Genomic DNA, 27,286 nt, shown 5'->3' with positions numbered 1-27,286 from the left:
CTCTGCACTGACCCTGCCTGGGCCCTCGGTGGCGGCTCGTGGTTTCTCAGCCCCTCACGGGACACGGGTAGCCAAACCGCTGCTTTCCTCGCAGGTCCTTGTACTTTGTACCATGTGTGCTTAACTGTGTATGCCACCACCAGTGGGCTCTTGCTGACACCCTCCACCTGTCCCTGAAGGTGAGGATTTAGATCTCTCGGACCATGGAGACCCACGCCAAGTGGACCATGCCTGCTCGCTCAGGGGCCAGAGTGCTGACGTCTGTGTGCTAGACCGGGATCCACACCCCAATCTGAGCTGCCGTGGGCCCACCAGTCCCTGGAGCAAGAAGGACCCACACCCCCGCCCCCAGCTACGACTCAGCTCTGGACCAGCAGCCCTTTCTGCCTGCTGGGCACCCGGCTCTTTGCTCCAGGTTCCTGAGCTCCTCTGACTCCTGTCTCTTTCTCTCCTGCTCTTTCTCATGTCTGGGTCGTCACCTAGGGCTAGAGGAGCCTGTGAGCCCCACACAGGACGGGCAGCACAGCTCACCTGTGCACCTGCTTTGTCGTGCACAGGACCTGGATTTGGATGGGACCCCACCACACCGGAGGAAGCTCTTCTGTGCTGCGTATCTTGCCTTCTCTCCCTCTGTCTTTCTGTCTCTTTCTGGGGGAAAAAACAAACAAAAGCTTGGCTCAGAGTGTTGAAACCCAGGTGGTGACCAAATAAAAATAAGTTCTTGCAAATCAGGAGACACACCTGTCTGCCACCTGTGAGTGGAATACTGCCCACACCTGTTCAAGGGGAGGCCCGCAGCTCTCAGTCGGCCCCAGGGTCAGGGCGCTCTTCCCACCCCTCAGATTCTGCCCCATCACCCTCCTGTGACCGTGCTTGGCTTGGCTTGTTTATTTTAGACGCTCCTCCTCCTTTGTCTCCTCCCCTGCATCCATTTCCCTTCTGCACACAAACACGCTGATGTGTTTAATGGGAATATTTGTGTCTCTGAGCACGCTTGTGAAATAAGTAGCATTTGGGGCATCTGTGCTTTGAATTTCCATAAGTGCCCATGTTTATCTGCCTCCTGTGTTTTGGGTCTCCTTCTGGGAGTCTCCCTACACTTTACAGAGCTTCACTGGGGCTGCTGGGACTTACCCAGCCCCCTGCTCAACTGCCCAATGCACCACATGCTGTGTCCTGTGGAGACATCTCTCCTCTAATTTTAACGTTTTTAAAAACTAAGATATTAAACAAATGTCATAGCACTGCTTGGTTCTGGCTTATGGTGGTGCAGGGGATTGAACCTGGGACTTCAGAGCCTCAGGGATGAGAGTCTCTTTGCATAACCATTATGCTGTCTTCCCCACCCTAATTTTATTATTATCATTGTTGATTTATTGGATGAAGATAGGGAGGAATCAAGAGAGGAGGAGGATATAGAGAAGAAGACAGACAGAGAGACACCTGCAGGCCTGCTTCACCACTTGCAAAGCTTCCTCTACACCTACGGAACAGGTCCCTGTACATTGCAACAAGTGCTACCAGCCAGGTGCACCGCCACCCAGCCCTGGAGCCATCCCTCCTGAGGGGCCACCCGGTGCCCATCCCTCTGCGTCCAGGTGAGCTTTCACAGGCCTGTGGCCTCACGGATCTGTGGCTGCAGCTCACTAGCTCCTGAACCTGGGACGTGAACCCAGAGGTAGAAACACAGCTCTGCCTTTTGTCTCCCCAGCATGACAGAGCGGACTGAGCCAAACTACAGTCCAGAATGCCTGCAAAAACATCACTCCCACAGGCATTTCCACCAGCACTTGGCATCCCCAGCTTCTTGTGTTTGCAAGTCAGATGGTGTCAAATAACATCTCATTGTTGTCTCAATTTGCATGTCTCCCAACTAATGAGCCTGTGCCTCTTCATGTGCTTGTCAGCCTTTTTGCTTTGTTCTCCTGCAAATTGCTTGGCTTTCTCTCTCTCCCCCCCCCCCCATATATATACTTTTTCTGTAGGGTAGAGAGTTATTTCTTTCCCATCCCCTCCTCTGCTTCTGTAGGCTTCCTGCTACTCCACACAAGTGCCACCTCTCATGTAACACATCCTCAGCCACCACCACCCCCAAGGCAGAAGAGAGAAGCTTGACTGGGGGCTACGCTTAGTGATCTGCTTGGTGACACGACCAGAGTTAGAATCCTGATCTTGATGAGGCTGACTGATTGGGGACAAAGGGCTGAGGGGTTTCCATGACAGAGAACTAGCAGAAATGGACATGGTCCCAGCCAGAATGTAATTTCTCCTTTCTTGGTCGACCTTAAGAGGATCTGTTCTGTAGAATTCAGCTTCACCCCCCTCCCCTCCTCTGGGAAGCCCACCCTCACTGCTCATTTCCCTGCCCTTGCTTCCTTTGATGGGAATCCTCCCCCTCATTGTCACAGGGTCTCTCTCTGTGCAAGAAGACAGTCCCATGAAACCCAGGTCACATTACTGGCCATGATGCTCAACTGCTCAGACAGGTGTTCAGCTATAAACCTTGTCTGAAAACCACCACTCACTCCTTTCACCTCATATCATAAAAATATTTAAACAAGGCAATAACAGGAGAGGTAGGAAAAAACAGAAATCCGCCAGAATCCCATTCCCCAAAGATAACCACCAGCTACACTTCTGTATGTTTCTGAATATATTTGTCTCCACACGTGTTAAACATCTTGAGATCATCTGACATTTATCAATTTGCATCTTGGCTTTCACGCAACAAAGTCACACTGAGAGTATAAAAGTGGCCCATATACTGAGAAGAAGAATGTCACCAGCCACTGGGAACAGGGAAGCCGGAACCATGAGGAGGCATCATTTCACACTCACTGGAACAGTTAAGAGAAAGCAGCTGACAAAAATTAATGTGGGTGCGGATGTAGAGAAAGAGATGCTCTAGTGGATACTGCAGGTGACCAGGTACAGGGGGCAGTGCTGGGGGCAAGCAAGGGACCCCTCAGAAAGCAGAGCTGCGGCACGGCCCAGTGACCCCACTTCTAGATGTGTGTGTGTGCGACCCACAGACCTGCACGTGAACACGCGCGGCAGCCTCCTTCTTAACTGTCAAAAGATGGAAATGACTCCAGTGTGCGTGAACTGCTGAGTAGTCAAACAAAAGGAGACGTATACATGCACTGAATATTCAGTCTCAACATTATTTTTGGATATAGACAGAAATAGAGAGGGGAGGGGATAATAGGGAGAGAGACAGAGAGACACCTGCAGACCTGCTTCATCACTCGTGAAGATTTCCCCCTGCGGGTGGACATGTGGACTTGAACCTGGGTCCTTGTGCACTCATGTGTGTGCTTAACCAGGTGTGCCACCACCTTCCCCACCACCTGCACTGTCCACTTCTCCTTTGTCAACTCTTCTCTGTTCTTTCAAATTACAATAATAAAGATGATGATAAGAATAGGAATGAATGAATGAATGAATGAATGAATGAATGGAAGAAGAATGAGAATAAGAGTAAGACGAAGAGGAGGAGGAGAAAGAGGAAGACGAAGAGGAGGAGGAGGAGAAACTTCTAGTTGGGAAACTTTGGAGGCAATGGAACATAGATGCATGTTTTGTTACCTCTTGGCAAACCACCTTCCAGCGTAACTGGCCGAATGGCCCTGGCACAAGCAGTGTGTTTATCTGCCTCGTTCATATTGACCATCACTCTCAGCATGACTGTCTGAGAGCAGACATGAGGTGGCAGTGGTGAGATCAGTAACTAGCTTTGTGAAGAGTTAGAACTGGCATTCGGCGTCTGTGGCCACACTGCCCTGGACACACCTGCTCTCGCCTGGACATTAGAGGTCCACTAGGGGCCAGTGCTCCTGGTGACTGGTCAGCTGGTGCCAGCGGTGGTGAGATCAATAACCAGCTTTGTGAAGGCTCCACATCTTCCCAGAGACTCAGGTGACCGTGAGTCTGCCCTTGCTCTCTCCCCGTACCATAGAGCAATGGAATCTGTTTATTTATTTATTTATTTATTTATTTTTTACTTCTTTAATTTTTTTTGCTGGGGAAACAGCATTTATTAGCGAACTATAAATTAGGGGTGGGTGGGGGTGGTAGGAGGAGCCCATGTCACGTTTTGGGTTCTTTCCCTCTGTCCTCCTGGGCCTGGATTCCCAGCTCTCTGTCCAGACACTCCTTATCGGGACCACCTTTGACTGCAGGTGGAAGGAGCTGTCTACTGACTTGTTGTCCACCTTGAACAGATGTTCATAGTTCTTTTGGATCTCCTTGGCGTTTATCTTGGAGACATTGAGAATCTGCTGGGCCTCCCAGAGGCTGAGGCCAGTGAAGTTGGAGGTGGCGGCAGACTGGTGTCCGGCTGGCTGCAAACTCCTCCCGCAGGGCATGAAGACCCTGCCCACCACCTGCGCCCCCATCTGGGCCAGGTACCTGGCCATGACGGCCGCTCAGCCTCCGGGGCATGGGCCAGCTTCCCGCCCAGCGGTACTGGCTCGAGGGCAGCCAGCGGGCCAGATCCATTTACTTGTTTACTTTATTCCCACCAAGGTTATCACTACTGCACTGAATCTGGGTCCTTGCATACAACAAACCAGCCCCTCTCCTTTTCTTTCCTTTTTCCTTTTTGAGTAATCATGTTTTAGTAGGAAGCAGAACACAACAAGCACTCCATTAGCCATTTCTTTGGCCACCAGGAGCAGTTCTTCCCTTTTTTTAATTTGATAGGATGGAGAGAAATTGAGAGGGAGATCAAGATAAGGAAGTAAAGGAGAGACACCTGCCGGGCTGGGTGGTGGTGCACCTGGCTGAGTGCACAAGTCCCAGTGTGCAAGACCCAGGCTCAAGCCCCTGCCGGGCTGGGTGGTGGTGCACCTGGCTGAGTGCACAAGTCCCAGTGTGCAAGACCCAGGCTCAAGCCCCTGCCGGGCTGGGTGGTGGTGCACCTGGCTGAGTGCACAAGTCCCAGTGTGCAAGACCCAGGCTCAAGTCCCTGCCGGGCTGGGTGGTGGTGCACCTGGCTGAGTGCACAAGTCCCAGTGTGCAAGACCCAGGCTCAAGTCCCTGATCTTCACTTGCAGGGGGACATCTTCACAAGTGGTGAAAGAGGGTTTCAGTGTCTCCCTCTCTATCTCCCTGTCCCCTCTTGCTTTCTGGCAGTAACTATGCAATAAATAGAGATATTAAAATTCAAAAATAATGTAGCTATGAACATAGGGGTACATATGTCCCTTTGAATTTCACAACAGCCAAAGAGTGGAAGCAGCCTAGATGTCCGTCATCAGGTGACTGGCTGAAGAAGTGATGGGATATAGACTCCAGGGAGTGCTACTCTGCAATCAAGAAAGATGATGTTGTGTTCTTTGGGGCAAAATGCATAGAACTGGAGGTAATGATGTTTAGCAAAATAAGTAAAGAGATGTGGAATCTAGAGAATTGATTTACATGAACTTGCCAAAAAAGAAAAGAAAAAAAGAAATCCCAAACAAAATAGAAGCAAAAAAACTGTTTGCAAGACTTGTGTGAACTATGTGAACTGGAGTTGGTGTATTGCACCAAGGTGAAAGACTCTGCGGTGGGTGGGGAGGAGATCACAGGTCCTTCAGAGGGCCTAGTGGGGGGTGTATGGAAATTTGAGAGATGTTATGCATGTACACACTATTGTATTTACTGTCAAATGTAAAACATTAATTTCCCAATAAAGAAATTTTTAAAAAAGACTTGTGTGAACTATGGTGGTTATCTCTGGGAGGTGGGAGAGTGGGACACAGAGCTTTGGTGAGCAGCAACAAATTATTAATAACAAATAAAAAATAAAATGGGTTGCATTGGATCGACCTTCTCGTGGTGCATCCCATGAATACCCATTCATTGGGGAAACTGACGATCCTTCCTAGCTGACTGAATCCACATGGATCCCAGTCACTTTCAAAGCCAGCAACAAGCAGCTCCTGACAGCTTTCAACCTGATGCTGTTGACTGGCTACGGAAGAAGGGCAAACGCTAGAAGAAGAAAAATAAAATAGGGTGGGGGTGTAGCATAATGGTTATGCACAGAGACTTTCATGCCTGAGGCTCTCAAGTCCCAGGTTCAATCCCCTACACTGCCATAAGCCAGAGCTGAGTAGCGCTCTGGTTTAAAAATTAAATAAAATAAATTCTAAAAAAAGAGAGAGACCTGCAGCTCTGCCTTGCTGCTCATGAAACCTCCCCTGCAGGTGGGGTCTGAAGGCTTTAATCTGGGTCCTTGCCACAGTAATGTGTGTGCTCAGCCTGGCATGTCATCAGCCAGCCCCAAAGCAGTGGGGTCCAGGGTTCATGTCCCTGTTCGGGTGCCAGATACCAGGCTTAGCCTGAGGATGTTTCTTCCTGGGCACGTGCTCTCCGGGTTGGAGAGAATTCAACCGGAGCCAACCTAGGCTGCCACTTACTCAGCCACGTGGGAGAGGAACCAGGAACTCTTGTGGCTGAATGGGAATGCAATGCAATGTGTTTATTGATGAGAAAAGAATCTGCCTTTATATCTTCTGAGGTGGAAGTGGCCGGCCGGAAAAGGAAGGGGGTAGGAGAGTGGGTGGAGAGAAGGAAAATATCCTGAATTCCATCTAACCAGTGGTGATTAAACCAATGCCCTGAAGGCAGGGTGAGTCTCAGGTAAAGCAGTGATTATGTAAATAGACCACAGCATCAAGCAATGCAGCAGACCTGGCGTAATGACCAACAAGCTGTGAGGAATGTCGGACATCTCTCCAATGCCTCATCTTGGATGGAACTGGAAGGAACCTTGATTAGTGAAATAAACCTGAAGAAGGGGGGATGCCAGGTACCTGGCACTTCAGGAACAGAGAAAGACAAACACAGGCTGCAGACCTGATCACTGTGGCCCACTCAGCAGAGCCAGGGACTCGGAGAGACAGGCCAGGGGTGGAAGGGTGCTGACAGGCTCAGGACACAGAGCCACATGGTGGAGGGAGGTAACAAGATTGTAGGGGCTGTGCTGTGCTGGTGTCTGTCTCACAGAGATAAGAAACTTTCCAGTGGGCCAGGGAGAGAGCTCACTCGGATACCAAACTACTTTGCCATGTGTGCCATCCAGGTTCAAGCCCAGACCTGTCTGCACTGGGGGATGCTTCGGTGTTGTAGAATCTGTCCCTCTGTGTCTTAAAAAAAAGAGAGAGAGAAGAAGAAAAAGAAACTGTCCACTTGTGACAATAGGAGTCTTGTCAACCAACATTTTCCCAATAAAGGGCTTTACTACTGAGAGAGAAGAAAGGGGTGGGATGGGTTTAAACGACATCTAGACTGATGGCGAGCTCAGGTGTGAGGTGAGAAGGCAGGAGCTCAAGAGGTTCCTAGAATTAACGGGCAGTAGGGCTGCGGAGACAGCTCACCTGGGTTTGAGCCAGGCTCCCACTGCAACAAAAGAAGCCTTGGTGCTGTGATTTCTCTCTCTCTCTCTCTCTCTCTTTTGAGGGAGAAGGAAGAAGAAGGGGGGAGGGGGAGAAGGATGATGATAATTATAAAGGGAGGAAGAAGAGGAGAAGAGAAGGGGAGGAAGAAGGGAAGAAGAAAGAGGAGGAGAAGGATGATGATGATGATGATAAAAATAATAATAGTAGGAGGAAGGGTGACCATAATGATTATGTAAAGAAGCTTTCATGCCTGAGACTCCAAAGTCTCAGGTTCAGTCCCCCAGCAGCACCACAAGCCAGAGCTGAGCTGAGTGCTCTGGTTAAAACAACAACAATAATAAGTGGTTTTGTGGATGTTGGGGTTTCACTGTCCTCCCACCAGCTGGAGTGAGAGTGGGATGAGTGCGGTGAGGCAGTAAGGTGGCCCCGGGCAAGTGAGCTCTGCTGGCCCTCGGCCCAGGTGCTGTGGTCTCCCAGGGGTAAATGGTGGGAAGGAGACTTGGTGTCCACTTCCAGTGGTGACAGGAAGCCTGCCGTGAGTGATGGACGGGGACCACAGCATGCACAGAGCCGTTTTAGTAGAGTGAGACACACAGACATGCAGAGAGGCAGAGAGAAGACACCCACAGCCCTGCTCCACCACCGTTCTGGAAACATCCCCCAGCGGGTGGGGACTGGGGGCTAGAACCTGGGTCCTTGTGCATGGTGACATATGCGGTCTACCGGATATACAGCCAACTGGCTCAGGGAAATTTGTTCTCTCTCTCTCTACTTTCTTCCATGCACATCTGTTTGTGTAGACAGTTTCCTTATGTCTCTCTCACTCTCTGTGGATAGCTCTCTACTGGTTTTCTCTCCGAGTCTCTCTCTCTGCCTTTCTATTTGTCTTATCTTCTGTCTCTTTCTCTGTGAGCTCCTAGTTTCCAGTTGTAGGAAGTGACAGTGCAGCCTGTGGCCATCTGGCCTGTCTCTCTAATACAGGACATCTGGGCTCTGGGCTGTTTGAAGATGCTTGGAGCTATGGTCTGGCACCCAGATGTCCTATCTCTGGGTACCTCTGTTAATTTCTGTCTCCTCCCTCTCTTCCCCTCTGCTCATCCCTCCCCACAGCTAACAGACCATTCTGAATATATCTCTCCATCCCAGAGCCAGACTGCATGTGTGCGTGCGTGTGCATGGCGGCGACAGTAGGGTGTCAGGCTCCTCGAGCATCTGGGGGGCACTGCTGGGAGCAGCTCAGACTTCTGGCTGAGGGGCAGCCCGCGGGGAGGCATCTCTGTGTCTCAGAGGTATTACATAAGTGGTGTTGGTCCTGCACACATTCCCATGGTTACAGGCTGGGAAAGGCAGACTGAGGTGGCATCACCATGGCACCAGCCTGGGTCAGGGCCTGGCTGTGTGTGGCACAAGCTGGGGCAGCTCTGTGCTCTCACTGGACCACTGGCACGAGGCAGGATCACTCCAGAGCCCCCAGCAGCCTGTGGCATCCAGGTCAGTCCCCGGGGGAAACCAAAGGACCCCTTGGCCTCCCAGTTCACTGCCCAAGTTCTGTGGGGTGAGGGAAGGCACTGCTGGGCACACCAGGAGTCTCGACATGGGCAGAGCAGACCCAGAGTCCCGACCTTGACTCCAGCTCAAGCTCTGAAGCCCCCAGAGTCTTTTTTAAAATTTTTAATATTTATTTATTTCTCCTTTCTTTGCCCTTGTTTTTTAATTGTTGTTGTACTTGTTGTTGTTATTGATATCGTCATTGTTAGATAGGACAGAGAGAAATAGAGAGAGGAGGAGAGAGAAAGATAGACACCTGCAGACCTGCTTCACTGCCTGTGAAGTGACTCCTCTGCAGATGGGGATCCGGGGGCTCGAACCGGGATTCTTACTCCGGTCCTTGCGCTTCACACCACCTGCGCTTAACCCGCTGCGCTACTGCCCGACTCCCCACCCCCTTTTTTGCCTCTAGGGTTATCACTGTTGCTCAGTGCTGGCACTATAAAGTCACCACTCCTGGCAGCCATTCTATCATTTTTTTTCCCTTTCTATTTTTATTTGACAGGACAGAGAGAAATTGAGAAGGGAGGGGGAGATAGAGAGGACAAGGAAAAGAGAGACACCTGCTTTGCTACTCATGAAGCATCTCCCCTGCAGGTGGGGAGCAGGGGATCCAACACAGGTCCTTGTGCTTAGTACTGTGTGCCCTTAACTGGTGCACCATCACCCGCCACCCTCCCCCAGTCCTTTTTTTATTTTCGCAGCTTCTTCTTCAGACTGAACTTGAGCCCATGTTCAGCCCAGCCTCAATCGTAGTCTGAGTTCTGCAGAAATCCTCTCTGATATTTTTCTTTGCTACCAGAATTGTTGCTGGGGCTCATGGCTGTGTGGGTTCACAATTCCCAGCAAAGGTTTCTTTTTCTTTTCTTTTCCTTCTGAGACAAGAAAAACAGAGAGAGGGAGAGAGAGGCAGAGAGAAGAGACACCTGCAGCATTGCTTCACTGCTCCTGAAGCTTCCTCGCAGCAGGTAAGGACTAAGGGTTCGTATCTGGGTCTTTGCACTCAGTGACCTGTGCATACTGCCAGGTACACTACCACCTGGCCCCTGTAGCTTGAGTCCTCTGATCCCTTGGTCATTTTCCTGTGAGGGATATGCCCTGTCTCCCTCACAAGAGAGAGGATGGGGACTAGGAAGAGAGCTCACCTGGACAGGGCAATTGTTTTGCTGAGAGCACGGTCCAGTTGGAATCAGCCCTCACTGCACTGGAGGAAGCTTTACTGTTGTGGTATCTTTCTCTCTCTTCTTCTCTGTGTCTCTCTGTTTCTGCCTCTTGCTATCTGAACAGCGTGTCCTGCTTCTGTGAAACCTAGGTGATAACAGGCAAAAACAAACAAACAAAAATCCCAGAAACACAGAGGTGAAGACAACTAGGACCTCAGCCAAGTTGGCAAAAGATAGGTGCGCGGCTGCTGAGAACAGGGTACTCTCATCAGGACTCGGGCCTTCAGGGCTGTGGGCTCAGGCCTCAGAGTTGTGCTGGGGGCTGGAACAGGAGGCCCAGTCCTGGGAAGCATGGCACCCTGGGCTGCTTAGGGTCTGCAGGAGGGAACAAGTCCTGGTGCCTGACTTGTACGAGCCAATTAGAATTTTTAGAAAAAGACTCCATGACTTGTCCTATTGCTGCCTTTGGGCTCCCATTTATGAAACAATTTGTTCCGCCATCAAGCTGCAGATGCTGCCATGACACCATCCTGACCTCCCTGGGCAGACGCCCTCACCATGTGTCCTGGAGCCTCCCCTCCCCAGAGCCCTGCCCCATGAGGGACAGACAGACAGGCTGGGGGTGTGGATCCGCCTGCCAACACCCATGTCCAGCGGAGAAGCAATGACAGAAGCCAGAACTCCCACCTTCTGCTCCCCATAAAGATCCTGGATCCACACTCCCAGAGGGATAAAGAATAAGGAAGCTTCCAGTGGAGGGGATGGGACAGGGAACTCTGCTGGTGGGAAGTGTGTGGGATTGTACCCGTTTTCTTACAATCTTGTTCATCATTATTAAATCACTAATAAAAACTTTTAAGAAGAAATAGACTGGGGGTCAGACAATAGCTCAGTGGGTTAAGTGCACATGGTGTGAAGTGCAAGGACCAGTGTAAGGATCCTGGTTCGAGCCCCAGGCTCCCCACAAGCGGTGAAGCAGGTCTGCAGGTGTCTATATTTCTCTCCCCCTCTCTGTCTTCCCCTCCTCTCTCCATTTCTCTCTGTCCTATCCAACAATGATGACATCAATAAAACAACAAGGGAAACAAAAAGGAAAAACAAGCAAAAAAAAAAAACTTAAAAAGAAAAAGAAAAAAAAAAGCAGGGTTGGGTCCTGTGAGCCTCTGGCCAAAAACTTCCTGCTTGCTTTCTCTCTCTCTTTCTTTCTTTCTTTCTTTCTTTCTTTCTTTCTTTCTTTCTTTCTTTCTTTCTTTCTTTCTTTCAGATTTTAAAAATATTTATTTATGTATTTATTCCCTTTTTTGTTGCCCTTGGGTTTTTTTTTTATTGTCACGGTTATTATTGTTGTTGTTATTGATGTTGTCATTGTTGGATAGAACAGAGAGACATGGAGAGAGGAGGGGAAGACAGAGAGGGGGAGAGAAAGACAGACACCTGCAGACCTGCTTCACCACCTGTGAAGTGACTCCCCTGGAGGTGGGGAGCCGGGGCCTCAAACCGGGATCCTTACGCTGGTCCTTGCGCTTTGTGCCACCTGTGCTTAACCCACTGTGCTACCGCCCAACTCCCTGATTTCTTTTTTTAAAAAAATATTTTTACTTATTTGTTATTAAATAGAGACAGAAATTGAGAGGGGAGGAGGAGATAGAGGGATAGAGACAGATATCTGCAGCCCTGCTTCACCACTCTTGAAACCTTCCTTGTGCAGGTGGGATCCAGGGGCTTGAACCTGGGTCCTTGTGCACTGTAAAGTGAGCACTTCAAAAGGTGCACCACTGCCTTCCCCCTTGATTTTCTTCTTTTGGTGGCAAAAATACTTTATTATTATTTTTATTTTTATTATTACCTTTATTTATTTATTGGATAGAGACAGTCAGAAATTGAGAGCGAAGGGGGAGATAGAGAGGGAGAGAGACAGAGGCACCTGCAGCCCTGTGTCACCTCTCACAAAGCTTTCCCCCTGCAGGTGGGGACCAGGGGCTTGAACCCTGATCCTTGCGCACTATAACGTGCACTAGCTCAGTGTGTTATTTCCCGGCGCCCTTTATTACTTTTTTTCAGCACTCCCAACATGAAAGGTCTGTGTCCTCACCTCCATGTAACAGTATGATTCTTCCACAGTCTTGGGAATAAGTTGACATTGTTCTTTTTTCACATTCTCCTGCGCAGTTCTCTGTATTCCAACCAGTGAAGCCATTCAGCTGGCGTCCTTCACCTCCTGACTTGCTTCAGTGAGCCTCACTTTCTCCAGCTTCATCCACTTGATCCTAATGGACACATTGTCATCTTTTTTTCTTAACAATGTCATTTTTTTTTTACAATATCATCTTTTTTGCTGCTTCATGTTACTCTGTTGAGTATATGCCCCATAACTTTTTGATCCACTTATCTGTCGAAGGGTATTTTGGTTGTTTCCAGGATTTTGACCTTGTAAACAAAGCTGCTGTGAGCTTGAGGGTGCACTCAGCCCTTCAAATAAATGTTATTCTACCTTTGGGGTAAATGACTAGCAGTGGGATTGCTGGGTCATATGAATAAATGAGTAAATAAATGAATTCTATTTTTTCTTTTTAAAAATATTTTATTTATTTATAATGAGAAAGATAGGAGGAGAGAGAGAATGAACCAGATATCCCTCTGGTACAGGTGCTGCTGGGGATTGAACTTGAATACATTCTTTAAAAAAAGTCTTTTGATGTTTTATTTATTAGATAGAGACAGAGAAAAGGGGGTAAGGGAAAAAGAGAGAATGAGGCCCTGAGACCAGCAGAGCTGCTCTAACAATAGTAACGCTTCCCCCCTGCAGGTAGGAACTGGGGACTTGAACCCAGGGCCTCACAGATTGTTACTTGTGTCCGCTACTGAAAGCACACTCCCTTGTCCCTCACTCAGAATCCTTAGAAGCTCTCTGAGCAGAACAGACGAAAGCATCTCCTTTTCTGCTTCTCCTTGCTTGGTCACCCCAGAGGTTCTGGAGAGAGATGGATGGGAGATTCTGCAAGGGAAGCTGGTGCAAGTCCTTGTCCCACTCCTTGTCTTCTCCTGTCCCCAGTCTCCTTGACTTACTGCGGAGCCTATCACTCAGCACTGAGAAAGGTGTGTGTGTGTGTGTGTGTGTGTGTGTGTGTGTGTGCATGCGTGCATGTGTGTGTATGTGTGTGTGCGCGTGTGTGCATGTGTGCACCTGTTTGTGTGTGTGCATGTGTGTTCATGCACGCATGTGTGTATGTGTATGCATGTGTGTGCACCCGTTTGTGTGTGCATGTGTGAGTGTGTGTGTATGTGTGTGTATGTGTGTGTGCGTGTGTGCACCCGTTTTCGTGTGCATGTGTGAGTGTGTGTGTATGTGTGTGTGCATGTGTGCACCCGTGTGTGTGTGTGTGTGTGTGTGTGTGTGTGCCCCGTGTGGAGGCACGTGTGTGAACATGTGCCCCAGCCCTGCCCTGACAAGGCTTGTGGGCTTCTAGCAGCTGCAGTCTTTTTGCACTGACAGGGCCTATAATCAGAGGAAATTACTCAGCCCAGAACTAAAATTAAGGCTGCTTCTGCCACAGAGATGTTTACAGAGCCAAGAGCCTGGAAGAGGCTTCCAAGGAGGGTGTGCTGGGAGCTGAGACGTCTGAGGAAAGCAGGGTAGGGCCTGGGCAGAGCAGCGAGTCGACAGAGAGGAAGGTGCACCTAAGCAGGGCTCAGCACTGGGCAGCTGAGTTCATCTCCTCTCTCTCCCTCTCTGCCGCAGGGTTGCGTGACTGCAATGCCCCCACGCTTTTACCCCTCCTCTCTGATAGGGGGTGAAGAGACATGCAGAGGGGCCTGGGTTAAGCACACAATGACCTGGGTTCTGGCCCTAGCTCCCCACCTGCAGGGGGCAAATTTCACAAGCGAGCAGTGAAGCAGGGCTACAAGTTTCTCTCTGTCCCTCTCCCTCTCCGTCTCCCCCTCCTCTCTAAACTTCTCTCTGTCATATCAACTAAAGAAAAGAAATAGAAAAAAATGATGCCAGGAGAGGTGGGCTCCTTGTGCAGGCACTGAGCCCCTGGGATAACCCTAGTGGCAATAAAAGATGATGATAATAAAAGAGAGAGAGAGAGAGAAACACTGCAACACTCCTCCACAGTGAAGACTCCCTGCAGGCTCACCCATCTGGTGGTGAGGGTCTTGAGCCTGGGTCCTCTTGCATAGTGATATGTAGTCTCTTCCATCTTCCAGCCCCCAGTCTGCCTCCCTCCTTTCCTCCCTCCCTCCCTCCCTTCCTTCCTTCCTTCCTTCCTTCCTTCCTTTTTCTATTCCATTCCCCCCCCCTTCCTTCCTTACAAAGACACACACTCAAACACATAGACACACACACATGCACACGCACACACACACGCACACTGTTGGGCTGGGCTCTCCCAGGACCTCCAGGAGACCTTGGCTCACCGGTCCTGGGGCTGTGGAGCAAGAAAGCTCCACCCCGAGGCCCATGTGGCCTCCATCCAGTTGGTGACGATGAGGGTGCCGGGGACTGTTCCAGCACAGACGGGCAAACATGCACCAAGATGCCTTCTCTGGAGGAGTCGCCCTCATTCTCCTGTTACAGCTGAGAAAGCTGAGCCACTGGGGTGTCCTACCAATGTGTCTTGATGGAGATAAAAATTTCTTCGTTGCACTACAATATACTACAGACTGGTTTCATTTTTTACTTATTTATTTTTTAAAGATTAAAAAATTATTATCTTTATTTATTGGATAAAGCCAGCCAGAGATCAAGAGGGTGAGGGGAAATAGAGAGGGAGAGAAAGAGACCTGAAGCACTGCTTCAAAATGAAGCTCCTTCCTGATAATGTGAGCTAGGGCTCGAACCCAGGTCCATGTGCTTGATGATGTGCACCAATCAACCAGGCGTGCCACCACCATGCCCCCCCAATCCCATTCTTGATTCTAGTTATATTCAAGACATCCCCAGGAATCTGTCTCTAGTTCCTCTGCGGAGAATATCTTACCAGTTAATCCATTCTGGTGACCTTGCTGAAACCTGTGAACACCTGTTAAGATTACTATGGTAACCATGTCAGTGCAGAAATGGAGTTTTTATCTGGAACAAAAAGGAATGACTTCAATATAGCACGTACTTAAGCATTTAATGATTCTTTGCTGTTGCTGCTGCAGTAAGAGAAGGAGGTCTCGGGAGCTGGGCGGTGGTGCAGTGGGTTAAGTGCACATGGTGGAAAGAGAAGGTCTGGAAGGAGCCAGCACATTATCACGGCACCATCGAGACGTTTTCTCCTCACGTGTGATTGGTATGTTTTCTTTCCACTTGCATCACAAATGTATGATTTCATGGGAAAACCAAAAGCTTCAATAAAAGAAGTTCTCCAGAAAAGAAATAGGGAAATACAGAAATAAAGAAACAGCTGATAGTATTCGGACCTCTGTGGTCTGGCAGCAAAGGTTCTTTTTGTTTTGTCTTGTTTTTGTTTTGCTTCAAGGGTTATTACTGCACCTCTGTGCCTGCATGATGACTTCACCACTCCTGGCAGTCCACCTTTCTCTTTCTTTCTTTCCTTCTTTCTTTCTTTCTTTCTTTCTTTCTTTCTTTCTTTCTTTCTTTCTTTCTATTTTCTCTTTCTTCCTTTGTTCCTTCCTACCTTCCTTCCTTCCTTCCTGTCTTTCTTTCTTTCTTCCTTCCATTCTCTCTTTCTTTCTCTTTCTCTCTCTCTTTCTTTCTTCCTTCCTTCCTTCCTGTCTTCCTTCCTTCCATCCTTTCTCTCTCTCTCTTTCTTTTTTTCTTTCTTTCTTCCTTCCTTCCTCTCTCTCTCTCTCTTTCTTTCTTATGATAGAGTAAAATTGAGAGAGCAGGAGGATACAGAAAGGGAGAGAGAAACAGAGACACCCACAGCCTTGCTTCACCTATCATCAAGCTCCCCCCCTGCAGGTGGGGAGCGGGGCTTGAACCAGGTAATATGCACACTCCACTGGGTGTACCTGGCCCCCAACAGGAGAGGCTCATGCCAACCATGCACCACGGCCTCCCTGAGGTGCCCAGTGGTCCTTTGCCGTTCAGATACGCTCAATTTCTGTCCCAGGAGAGCCCTGCCCTGGGAGTCACTGCTGTGCCTCATGCTGCCACCAGTCTTCAGCCTTTTTCCATCCTGAAAACTTACCTTTGTCCCCCTAGCCTGGGGTCAGCCAGCAGGTGGTTTGTGAATGATGGGTGATAGGAGGGGCCCTGGGAGGCATCCGGGGTGCTCTTGGTGACCTGACAGGGGCCTGGTAGGGACGGTTCCCTGGCTGTTGCAGTTCTCACCCACATCCAGTGCAGCCTCAACAGGCTGCTCACCTCTGTGCTCTAGACCTGGGGCGGGGGCCTCCCCATCACAGCTCCTTCACTTTGCAGCTGTGTGTGGGCCGTGCCCAGCCTGTCATATCATTCATGGTGTGGGAAGGATAGACACCAGAGCGCTGCCCACCTACCGACAGGATGTGTCACCTCCTGGCACTGCACATGTAAGTGCCTGTCTGTACTGAATGGCAGTGCCTCTCTCTCTCTCGGGGTTGTGCATGGCAGAGGCAGCCTCATTCCCTGTGCCCGACATGGCTCCCTGCCAGCCCAGGGTCTGCCCTCAGGTTGAGAGAGGCGAAAAGAGGCTCTGTGTGTAAAGGATGAACAAGTGTCAGACCTGGCATTTTTCTTTAATTGTCCTTTATTCTTACTACTGTTATTGACAGTATTCCCAGAGCACTCCTCTCCTCCGGCTCTTCAACCTCGACGATTTCTTTTCTCACCTTGGTTATCACTGGGGCTCTGCTCCACTGTTCTCAGTGACCCCTTTGTTCCTTTTCCTTTCTTTTTTAAAAATGATTTTAAAAAACTGTTGTTTAAGTGTATTGCATCAAAGTGAAGGACTCTAGAGTGGGTGGGGTGAGGAGTGTTCAGGTCCTGGAGCTTGACGGAGGAGAGGACCTGGGGTGTGGGGTTAGAGTGTCATGTGGAAGATGGAGAAACGTTACACTGTAAGCCATGAATCCCCTCCAGTAAAGGAAAAAGACGTTATTTCTTTCTTTCTTGGTCTGACAGAGAGGCACTGAGAGGGAAGTGGAGAGACACCTGCAGACTTGCTCCACTGCTTGTGAAGTGCCCTCCGCAGGTGGGGGCTGGAGGCCTTGACCCCAGGACTTCACATGGTAATGTGTAGAATTTACCAGGTGAGCCAGCACCTGGTCCCCTCAGTCAAGGTCCTCTGCCTACAAGTCCTCTGCACGGCTGTCGTGCTGCTTCTCCACTGCCCCTAGCACGTCACCTTTTCAGCCCATGGAGGGGAACAGCGTCTCCATTCTGCCAAGGAGGAAGCTGAGGCCCAGGCAGCTTCCTTTGCTTGCTCTGAGTCACACAGTTACACACATCCCAAGAGGGTTCCAAGCTACCTCTGGGAGAATCCTCAGTCACCCCTCACAGGCCTGCGTGTGGCCTGACTTCTAGGCCCTGAGACCAGACCTGGAGAGTCTGTGCTGCGGCTGAGCAGTCCTCCACTTCTCCTCATCCACAGTCACTCCATCCTCCAGACAGAGAAAGAATGCAGCCTGGCTCACGGAGCAGCCTGTTTCCTCCCCGCGGTGTTGAGCTTCCTGGTCACCCTTCAGGTCAGAGGACGACACCAGCTAGAGGACAGTCTGGGACTAGAAAGGGATGTGCAGACACCATGCTTGTTTGTTTTCAGAGGGGGAGAGGCCACTGAGCTTCCCCTGAGGCTCTAGTTCTCCATGTTGGTGTATCTGGGCTCACGGCTGGGTCTTGTGCATGGCCGAGCAGGTGCCTTCCCTGATGAGCTGTCTCTCCAGCCCCTGGATACTGACTTTCATTTATTTTTGTCACCAGGCTTAATGCTGGGGCTTCATGTCTGCACTACTTTTGTACTTTAAAATTTTTTTAAATTGTGTTTATTTATTTATTGGATAGAGCTAGCCAGAAATCAAGGGGGAAGGGAATGGAGAGAGAGAGAGAGAGAGAGAGAGAGAGAGAGAGAGAGAGAGAGGCTTTTAGCACTGCTTCACCACTTGCAAAGCTTTCACTTTGCAGGTGGGGACCGGGGGCTTGACCCTGGGTCCTTGCGCACCGTGATGTGTGCTCAACCACTGCCCACTCACTCCCCCTTTTTTTGATAGAGGCAGAGGGACATGGAGAGAGAAAGGGGAGGAGGGAGAGAAAAAAAAAGAAAGACACCTGAAGCACCGTGCTTGTGAAGCTTCCCCTGCAGGCAGGGACTTGAATCTGGATCCTTGCACATGGGAACACGTACACCATACTGGGTGTTCTGCTGCCCAGTCCCTGATACTGGCATTCACTCATTGCTCTTCACAGAGTGGCAGGAAAATTGAGTGGAGCCTGTCTTACTGATTTGCCCTGTTTTTCCTCAGCTGGAGTCTCTTCCTCGTCCTACCCTGAACTTCAGTGCTAGTTATAGTTTTTGAAAGCCAGGGTTCTGTTGACCTCATCAGGCTTACTTCTTGCTTTATCTCAGCAGAGCCCAGGGTTAGGCATAAGGAGAGAGAGAGAGAGAGAGAGAGAGAGAGAGAGAGAGAGAGAGAGACTTCCACAGTCAGGGCCTGTCAGGGCCTGGGATATGGGCCTTCAGACTCCAGCCAAGGCCTGTCCACTGCCAGCTGTGAGTTCTTTGGGGCCCATGTGTCTTGTATGGGTCCCCCTGGAGGATGCCACAGTCCTGACCCTGCTAAGTCTTAATCCACTTCTCAGCACCCCTGGGGCCGCTGAACTCAAGACTGGGGGCGTGGGAGTCAGGGCAAAATCAGTTCTCACTGAAGCCTCTGCATGCCTGAGCCAGGCAGCCTCAGTGCTGCCTCTGGTCTCTGCTTCCCCAGCTCACTGCTCCAAGGGGGATTGTGACCCATGTTTGGAGGCTCAGAAAGTGGAGGTCACTATTCCTGTAGGTGAGGAAACTGGGGCCAGAGAGTGAGAAAGAAAAGCCTGAAATAAAACTTCTGAGTCGTGACGCAGCCTGAGAATAAGTGCTCTCGGGATCTGTACAGCCTTCCATGGGGTGGCCTTCAAGCTCCTTGCTTGTCTCCTGTAGTGGGAAGCTTACTACCAGCCTGTGCTTTCCCACGATCCCGTCCTTTGCTTCCTCTTCATGTCTGTCTTTCTTTCTTTCTTTCTTTCTTTCTTTCTTTCTTTCTTTCTTTCTTTCTTCCTTCCTGACTGCCTTCCTGCCTTCCTTTCTTTTTCCTTCTTCCTCCAGGGTTATCACTGGGGCTTGGTGTCAGCACTACAAATCTATTTCTGCCAGCGATTTCTTTCACTTTATTGGACAGGACAGAGAGCAGTTGAAAGGGGAGGAGGAGAGAGAGGAAGAGAGAAAAGGCAGACACCTGCAGACCTACTTCCCTGCTTGTGAAGGCTCGAACTGGGGGCTGGAATGCAGATCCTTGCACGGGTCCCCGTACTTATTACTATGAGCACCACCACCTGGCCTCCTCCTGATTCCCTTTCATTTTTGTTCTCCTAGTCCTGGAACCCAGACCTTAGAGCTTCAGTTCTCTGCTTCCAGTGTTGCTGCCTTGAGCTGCACTCCTATCCAAGCTCTTCAAATGCTTCTCCCCCTTCTTCATCTCCTTCTTCTTCTGCTGTCGCCAGGCTTTCATAGCTCCTAGTTTGCTTTTATTTTTCTTCAGATAGAGAAAAGCAGCAAGGGGGCAGGCTGGTGGCACACCCTGCTGAGTGCCCATATTACCTTACCCAGAGGTGCTGGTGTGAGCTCCTCACCTTTCCCACCTGGGGGGGGGGGAGCACTTTATGAGCGTGAAGCAGGTCTGCGGGTGTCTATCTTCCTCTCCTTCTCTCTATATCCCTTCACATAGTCTTCAATTTCTCTCTGACTTATCTAATGAAAACATTAGAAAAAGAGAAAAGAAAAGAAAAAGGAAAGGATGGCTGCCAGGAGTAGTGGGTTCCTAGTGCCCGCACTGAGTCTCAGTGATAACCCTGCTTGAGGCAATAAAAAAGCCAAACAAACAAATAAAACAGATAAGCAGAGACAGAAGGAGATTTCAGGGCAATGAATCACAGCCCTGACACTTCCTCCAGGGCCGGGGTTGCTGAGCTCAGGCCTGGGTCACACCAGGGCAGAGAGGAGCCTTACCCTGGCAGGCTGAGGCTCCAGCTCTCCAGCATGCTTCTTCCTATGAAGAGGACTTCTCTTATTCTGACACTCGACAGAGCTCTGGGAGAGGCCCAAGACAAGGTCTGTTCATCCTTGAACTCATTTATTTTTTCTAAAATTGTTTACTGAGCTCATGCTCTGCTATAAACCAGGCTCTGTTCCAGGTCCAGAGGTCCCAGTGAAAACACTAAAGTAACATATGGGGGGAAAAAAGGGCCAAAAGGCTGGATGGTCCCTGACACAGACCCTTCCTGCCCTTTACAGAGTTCTGTCCAGCCAGGAGGCTCGTGAACAGCAGGGTCAGTGACCAGGGCCCCTGCAGGGTGGGAGCCGCAGAGAAGCATGTATAAGGGAAGTGTGGTGAGACACTCCGGAGCTCCATAAGCCACAGCCCTATGCTTGCGCTGGGCTGCAGCCCCTCTGCCAAGAAACTAGCACGTGACCCTCTGACCTTCTGCACCGGGAGGAGGAGGAGCCCTTGGGAACAGCTGGAACATCTGCTAGACCTCATCACCCCTGCTGAGGGGGCCAAGGCCAGCAGGGCGTGTTGGGGGTGGGGGCTGGGGTGAAGGGAGGCCAGCAAGATGCAGCAGGAGGCTTCACAGGCCAAATCTCCAAAATCACTTCCAGAGCTGGGCTGCCCCACTGGACTTGCCTTCACCTGCCTCTAGCCTCTGGCTGCTCACCGCCAGTTGAGTCCATTCTGAGCCCATCTTGCTCCGTGGGGCCCAACAGGGATAGTGACTCTCCTACAGGACCTTCAGACTCTGAGGCAGGGACAGCCCCCATGGCACCTAGGACAGTCAAAGAGGAAAACCATGGGAAGCTGAAGGGAGGGTGGGAATGGACTGCGCAGGGGCTGGCTGTCACCTGAGGGGTCTGTGCTGGAGAGAGCTAAAATAGTTGGGGACGTGGAGCAGTGAAGACAGAGTGTGTGAAACCTCCTCCTGACTAGCTGGGCCCCAGCTGTGTGCAGCCCTGCTGCTGGGCCTGACCCACGGGGATGAGAGGTGTGTCGGTCATAACCATCTTCCTGAACCTTCTCCTCTATGGCAGAGACCAAACCCTTGTGCCTCAGAATGAGACTGCACTCGGAAAATGGAGTTTCAAAAAGGCGTTCAGTTAAAATGAGGTCCTTGAGGTGGGCCCTAATCTAACAGGAACAGTGTCTTTCTAGGCACAGTAGAGAGACCGTGTGAAGGCGCAGGGAGGAGAAAGCTTGCCATCAGCTCAGGGAGAGACCCCAGGAGACCCCAGTCTATGCCTTGATTATGGCCTCCTTTTCCTCTTCCTCCTCCTCCTTTTCCTCTTTCTTCATTTATTTAAATCTGCCTCCAGGGTTACAGCTGGGCCTTGTTGACAGCATTACAAATCCCCTGCTCCTGGCAGGCATTTTCCTTTCTGTTTTTCATTTGACAGGATGGAGAGAAATTGAGAGGAGGACAAAGGGACATATCACCCCTTGTGTTCACAGCTGCATTGTTCACATTGGTCAAAGAGTGGAAGCAGCGTAGGATCAGCCGATGACTGGCTGAAGAAGTTCTCTGCGATCGAAAAAAGATATTGACCTTTGGGACAAAATGACTGGAATTGGACATGATTATACTTAGCAAGGTAAGTAAAAAGGTGAACGACAACTAGCAGAGGGTTTCACTCATATGCGGAGTTTAGAGAACTGATTTCCATGAACTTGCCAAAATAAAAATTAAAGATCCAGAGAAAACAGAAGAAAGCAAACTGTTCATAAGACCTTTTTTTAAAAAATGTTTTAATTATCTGTATTTACTGTATAGAGACAGCCAGAAATTGAGAGAATGGGGGGAAATAGAGAAAAAAAGGAGAGAGACACCTGCAGTCCTGCTTCACCACTTGCAAAGTTTCCCCCCCTGCAGGTGGGGACCAGGGGCTCGAACCTGGGTCCTTGTGCACTGTAACATGTGCCATCACCCGGCCCCTTGTTCATAAGACTCATGAGAACTCTGGTGGTTATCTTTGGGAGGTTAGAGGGTGAGGGTACAGAACACTGGTGGCGGGTTTGGTGTGGAACTATACATTGTAATCTTACAATCGTGTAACAAACTATTAATAACAAATAAAAATTAAAGAATTTGAGAGGGGAGGAGGAGACAGAAAGGGAAAGAGAAAAGCAGACACACCTGCAGACCTGCTTCACCACCCTGAAGCGTCGCCCCTGCAGGTGGGGATGGGGCTTGAGTCCAGATCCTCGAGCACGGCGAGGTGTCTGCTCTCCGGGGTGTGCCACTGTGCCGCCCTGCTCTGAGATGTCTAGTTCCCATCATGTGGAGGACACTCACTTGCCTACTGCTCCATCATGAGAAATAGCCCTTTGTTTCTGACTCAGGAGTCTTGTAGCTTCAGTCCACAATTAGGGAGAGAAACAGACTAACTCATCAGCTCGTGGATATGGTAGTAACAGACCTTACGCTGTGCTTGACTCTCCCAACCCCAGTTGGACACAGGACTTGGCATGTTGTGGGATCCCAGACAGCAATTGCATGAGCTCTCTCTCTACTCACTCATCTCAGAATTAGGACATTCTTGGACCAGTTTCACTCCAGACCCAATTCCATCCCTTTTACTTCCTCTGTTTTGCTCTGCAGCGTGTGTGCCCCAGTTCATGCTCAGAGCTGTGAGGCTTGAGAGTCTGGAGAAAGATGACTGACCGGTGTTCTCTGGCGGAGTCCTGTCTTCCCTTGAGATGATGCTAGCGTATCTGGACTCCTCCCAGAGAGGCTGGGGCGAGAAGAAAAAAGAACTTGCTATGGGAGAGAAAGGAAGGACATGGCCAGAGAAGGCCCACTTGTCCGCCTGTGGAGTGCTCCTTCCTGGAGAGGAGTTCTGCAGACACACTGAGTTGCATGAATGGAATGGGAGGCAGAATGTCCCTTGCGGGAACTTGACAGGAAGGGCTCAGGTTGGCTTATAACAAAGGATGTGGGTTTACTTTGTCAAGATAATAGCAATGACCTAATGAAGATAGACAGAGGCTGGAAATAAGGTGCTAGGGCCAAGCTGCTTCTCCCAAGATTGGGGGAGGGGAGGCCTGCTCCCAAGTAAACATATAGCCAACCTCCAGCACATTCTTGCATTTCACATTTAAGGGATCAATAGAGAGTCAGCAGGTGCCAAATGAAAATAGGCTAAAACAAACAAACAAACAAACAGGAAACAACAAGGACTCAACCCAGCACCTGTACTACACCATTAGCTGTCACCCAGGGACATGTGAACCCTTGTACCCCTTGGCTGAGCTTCAGGGAAAGAGGCTGTTCCATGGAGGACCATCTGTGTGTGGTTGCTGATGGGTCTGGAAGGAGAGAGAAGATGCAGGCTTGGATGCAGCACGTCTGAGGAAAGGAAGTGAGGCAAGGAAGTGAGGCCTGAGCTAGGCTAGAAGGGGTGGCAGAGAGAGTGAGAAGAGGGGGAAAGGACGGATGCCTTTGAGGTCTGGATCTCAGTATGGCGGCAGACAGGCTGTGGGTCCCCATGTCCCTTCATCAACTACATCCAGCCAATGCCTTCCTCTTGGTGGAGGATTCTGGGAAATGGCACCTCTCCTAGTCGGTAGTCCCAGGGTGGGCTGGGCGGTGGCGCATCTTGGGGCCCCAGTCTCCAACCCCACCCATGGACAGCCCTGTCACCAGCAGAAGGCTAGCCCTCCCCGTGTCCGGTCCTCACTTCACTTGCAGCTCAGTGCTAATCCAATTGCCGCCTTTAACTTAATTCTCCTTGGATGCGCCAGTCCTCCGCCTGCCGATATTAAAACTCTTTTCATTTAATTATGTGCAAGATGGATCCTCCTCGGCCACCAGGTGGTAAATATAGAATAGCTGATATGTAGCTCTGATTTCTTCCCTGGCGGGCCTCCCGCCATTCTGAGTTATTGGGGAGCAAGATTCTCAGGAAGGAGGGAAGAAAGGAAGGAAGGAGAAAGGGGGACAGGGGAGGGATTGGGGTCAGGTTGTGGAACTGGGGGTGAGGGTTGGGGACAACAGAGCCAAGGGGACTGGGTCTGTGTTCCTGGTCTGGTCTGTGTGTCTGTGTCTAAAAGGTCCGTCGCCTCTCTTGCAGCTGTCTCCATCCCCACTGACTGCTGTGATGAAATGCGAGGATGCAAGCTTCTGAGCCAAAGGTGGCCAGAAGGGCACAGTCTCCGGGGGGTGGGCTCTGCAGAGCTGGAAGCAGGGAGGGGTGGTCTCTTTCCATAGGGGCTGCCCCAGTCTCTGTCCTGGGAGTCACCAAGGAGCCTCAGGGAGTTCCAGATTTGGATTCACTGGGACTCTTTGAGAGCACTGACAGCAGCCCACCTGTTGGACTGCCGCACCTCCCCCAGGGAGGTGATGAGGAGATGGTGACAGAGGGCACTGCCGCACCTCCCCCAGGGAGGTGATGAGGAGATGGTGACAGAGGGCAGTCCCTTGGTTTCTTTTTCTGTTTTTTGCCACCAGAGTTATTGATGGTGTTGGCTGGCTGCTGGATAAATCCATAATCCCCAGTAGTCCCCCTTTTTTTTCACCTTTTTTATTTGATCAAGACAGAGAGAATTGGGGCTGGGGTAGAGAGATGGAGAGACACTTGTGGAACTGCTTCATCACCTGTGAAGTTCCCCACTGGGGGCTTGAACGTGGCCCCTTGCACATGGTAACATGTGTGCTCAGCTGGGCGCACCATAGCACCCAACTAGCCTCCCTGGCCCCTTGGTTTTCAGCGCAGTGTGGAGCGTGGTGACAAGCCTACATCCCTATAGCAGGAGGGCGGAAATGGTGTCACTAGGAGAAGCCAACGACCGTCTGCAGACTCAGGTCCCCACCATTCAGCCAGAATAAGCCACAGGAAGTCAGTCTTGTCCTGCCCCACTTCAGAAGATGCACACAGACAGACAGACAGGGAGGACGTCAAGACCGCATGGCCCAATACGTAGGTCAATGCAGGGCCTTGCCTGCTTCTAATCTCAATCTGGCCACAAGGAAATCAGAAGCATCATAGGAAGAGTCATGGGTTCTCAGACACTGATTCTGGTGCCCAGCCCCAGCTCTGACTCCTGAGGCTCCTCTGAAGGACATAAGACGTGACATCTCTTCTCCCTCCCGGGGGATGGGGCTGCTACTTCTCCTCAGCCACCTGCGCAGCAAATAACAGCCCTGGAACTGCTTGTCTGATAGTGGTGGGCCTGCACTGTCTATTGATAGATGGATCTCGCTTCCTTGCAAAGAGGCTTCTTTATCTTTATTTTTATTTTTACTTGACAAGACAGAAAGAAATTGAAAGGGGCGCAGGAGATAGAGAGGGAGAGAGAAAAACAGACACCTGCAGGCCTGCTGTGACACTTGTGAAGCGACCCCCCTGCAGGCGGGGAGCCGGGGGCTGGAACCCAGGTCTTTGTTTATGGGGATGTATGTGCCTAAGCAGGTGCACCGCTGCCTGGGCTTAAATATTTTAACGATTAATTAATTAATTAATTAATTAATGTCTTTGTTTATTTTTGGATAGAGACAGAGAGAAGTTGAGAGGGTCGGAGATAGAGTGGGTCAGAGAGATACCTGCAGACCTGCTTCACGGCTCTTGAAGCTCTCCCTCTGCAGGTGGGGACGAGGGGCTTGAATCCAGGTCCTTGCACACTGTGATGTGAGCACTTAACCAGGTGCGTCACTGCATGACCCTAACTAAATACATTTTTTATTATCTTTATTTATTGGCTAGAGACAGCCCAAAATTGACAGGGTCGGGGGAGAGAGAAGGAGAGAGACAGAGAGACACCTGCAGCCCTGATTCACAAAGCTTTCCCCCTTGCAGGGGGGGACTAAGAGCTTGGACCTGGGTCTTTGTGCATATCACATGTACGCGCTACCAGGCGTGCCACCACCCCACCCCCCAAAAGATTTCCATGGATTTTAACTCTCGAAATGTCTATTTATTTATTTACTATTGTATAGAGACAGAAAGAAATGAAAAGGGAGGGAAAGAGACAGAGACACCTGCAGCCCTGCTTCACCACTCAGAAAGCTTTTCTCCATGTTGGTGGGGATCTGGGGCTTGAACCCAGGTCCTTATGCACCATAATGTGTGCTTAAGCAGGTGCACCAACACCTGGCCCCTCAGAACTTCTTCGTTCTATTACCCTGCTTAATGTTCCAGGCTGGGGGAGACCTTGGGTGCCTTTGACTTCTCTTGTCCTTCCTGTATTCTCACAGTCCTACCATTTCCCAAGAGACCCTCTCTCCTGGGAGATTGGAAGATACCCACATCTCCCGCACCACCATGGTCTGTCCACACTAGCCAGACTTCTGGTTAAGCTTGATCTTGCTATTTCCCTCCCAGCGTTGGCCCAGCCCTCAAAACCTTCTCTACTCCCTCCCAAACCTGAAGCCGCTTTTGCTCCTACCTGGCCTTTTTCACTTGGGTAAGAGATTCTGGGGCAGAGGGAGGGGTCTCCATGGGACTTAGAGTAGTCGCTGAATCCACCAAGCAGAAACTGCTGAAGAAGGTGACCAGGATGGCATCCAAGATGTTAATCTAGAATTACTATTATTATTATTATTATTGCCTCCAGGGTTGTTGCTAGGGCTCAGTGCCTGCACTAGGAATCCTCTGCTCTTGGAGGCCATTTTTCCCATTTTATTGTCCTTGTTGTTGTCTTTGTTGCTGTCGTTATTATTATTGCTGTTATTGCTGTTGTGGTTGGATAAGTCAGAGAGAAACTGAGAGAGGAGGGGACAACAGAGAGGAGAGAAAGATATATACCTGCATATGTGCTTCACCACCTGTGAAGCACCACCTCTCCACAGGTAGGGAGCTGGGGGCTCGAACCGGGATCCTTATGCTGGTCCTTACATTTTGCGCCACGTGCGCTTAACCCACTGTACTACTGCCTAGCCCCCTGTTAATCTAGAATTCTTTTTAAAAATATTTTTTAAATATTTTTTATCTTTTTATTTATTTGTTGGATAGAGACAGTCAGCAATTGAGAGGGAAGGGGCTGATAGAGAGAGAGAGAAAAGATAGATACCTGCAA

At 50.2% G+C, this 27,286-nt stretch overlaps 1 protein-coding gene and 1 pseudogene across 1 annotated transcript in view; one reads left to right on the top strand and one right to left on the bottom strand.

The window, feature by feature from the left end:
• PPP1R17 (protein phosphatase 1 regulatory subunit 17) overlaps window positions 1–27,286 on the top strand; it is a 749,123-nt gene that overhangs the window by 25,346 nt on the left and 696,491 nt on the right. The window lies entirely within an intron of this gene.
• On the bottom strand, window positions 3,974–4,432 carry LOC132539748 (mitochondrial import inner membrane translocase subunit TIM16-like; annotated as a pseudogene).

Source organism: Erinaceus europaeus, chromosome 8 (assembly GCF_950295315.1).
Source record: "Erinaceus europaeus chromosome 8, mEriEur2.1, whole genome shotgun sequence".
NCBI classification, from domain to species: domain Eukaryota; kingdom Metazoa; phylum Chordata; class Mammalia; order Eulipotyphla; family Erinaceidae; genus Erinaceus; species Erinaceus europaeus.
Note: the sequence above shows the minus strand (reverse complement) of the source record. Positions and strands in the feature narration are given on the sequence as shown.